Raw genomic sequence first — 1,740 nt, forward strand, 5'->3', positions numbered from 1 at the left:
AGACACACATCGGTATATGTAAAGTATATATTGGTTCAGTCTGGAAAGGCAGGACTTCTTGAAGTGAAGAAGGGTAGGGGAGCTCACAGGTCATAGCTGGATTAAAAGATTTCCTGATTGGTGATTGGTTGAAAAAGTTAAACTTTCCCTGAAGAGTTGAAGTCAGAATAAAGAAATGCTTGAGTTAAGATAAGGGGGATTGCAGAAGCCAAGGTTCTTGTTATGTAGGTGAAGCCTCCAAGTAACAGGCTTCAGAGAGAATAGATGGTAAGTGTCTACAGGACCTTAAAAGGGGTCAGACTCTCTGGAAAAGACCTAGTAAGGAAAAGAGATTCTCTACAGAATGAACATTTCCCCTACAAAAGATGGCTTTGCAGGAGCATTTCAAAATATGTTAAAGAAAATATATTTTGGGGTAAAATACTTTGGTTTCCTTCAGGGTCTATTATCTGTCATGGGATGCTATACCAGAGTCAGGTTGGAGTGGGTACAAAGAGTCTGTTTTGTTTTTCTTATGATCTCCATTGTAATGTTAATGCTGATCCATTGTGCCTTAATTCCAAAGGGGGAAGGGTATAATGGGCCATGTCTGATCTCCACTTGCTGTCATGGCCTAAACTAGTTTTTCAGATTTCTTTGGGATCCCCTTGGCCAAGAGAGGAGTCCATTCAGTTGGTTGGAGAACACATAGAATTTTATGTTTGGTTTACACTATTAATTTTTGACCATACAGAGGTGTCTCGCTGACCCTGCGCCCGACTAGCGGGCCTCTGGGAACTTGGCAGATGCAGATTAGAAATACCAGCGAGCATCATTGTTGTCTTTCTGGGAACTCATTCCCATGAGATCAGAACCTCTTCGAAAGAAGAAGAAGGTAGATCCTAAAAAAGACCAAGCAGCAAAGGAGCGCTTGAAAAGAAGGATCCGAAAACTGGAAAAGGCTAGTCAAGAGCTAATTCCTATTGAAGATTTTATTACCCCTCTAAAGTTCTTGGATAAAGCAAGACAGCGGCCTCAGGTGGAGCTCACCTTTGAGGAGACTGAGAGGAGAGCTCTGCTTCTGAAGAAGTGGTCCTTGTACAAGCAGCAAGAGCATAAGATGGAGAGGGACACCATCAGGGCCATGCTAGAAGCCCAGCAGGAAGCTCTGGAGGAACTGCGACTCGAGTCCCCGAAGCTCCATGCTGAGGCCATCAAGCGGGATCCCAACCTGTTCCCCTTTGAGAGGGAAGGGCCATGTTACACACCACCGATCCCTAACTACCAGCCCCGTGAAGGCAAGTACAGTGACGTCACCAAGGTGTACACACAAGTGGAGTTTAAGAGATAGACTTGCAGGCTGCTATCCTTAACATGCTGCCCCTGAGAGTAGGAATGACCAGGGTTCAAGTCTGCTTTCCGCAGAATCAGGCATGCTGTTAATAAATACTGGTTTAATTAAAAAAAAAAAAAAAATTTTGACCATACAATAGACATTATAGGCGATACATCATAGAAGCTCTGGATTCTATTACTTTCCTTTAAAGAGTGTTTCCCTCTTTTCTGGCAGGCAAATAAATCAGTGGCAGTCATTACTTTGGTCTGGGAGAAGCTTGCTTTAAGATTTTCAAAGGGCAAGTTCCTTCCCATTTTTCCCTTAGTCCTAGAGTGTGGTCCTTAGTCCTGGAACACGGTCCCTATACACAAGGTGTGGCTCTTCTTTGGCTTCAGTTAAAGGGATAACGTTTCAAAAATGGAACT

At 43.5% G+C, this 1,740-nt stretch overlaps 1 pseudogene; it reads left to right on the plus strand.

The window, feature by feature from the left end:
• Positions 1 to 770: 770 nt before the first annotated feature.
• Positions 771 to 1,455, plus strand: LOC102137161 (large ribosomal subunit protein mL40 pseudogene; annotated as a pseudogene).
• Positions 1,456 to 1,740: the final 285 nt, after the last annotated feature.

The sequence above is a fragment of the Macaca fascicularis genome, chromosome 7, assembly GCF_037993035.2.
Source record: "Macaca fascicularis isolate 582-1 chromosome 7, T2T-MFA8v1.1".
NCBI lineage: Eukaryota > Metazoa > Chordata > Mammalia > Primates > Cercopithecidae > Macaca > Macaca fascicularis.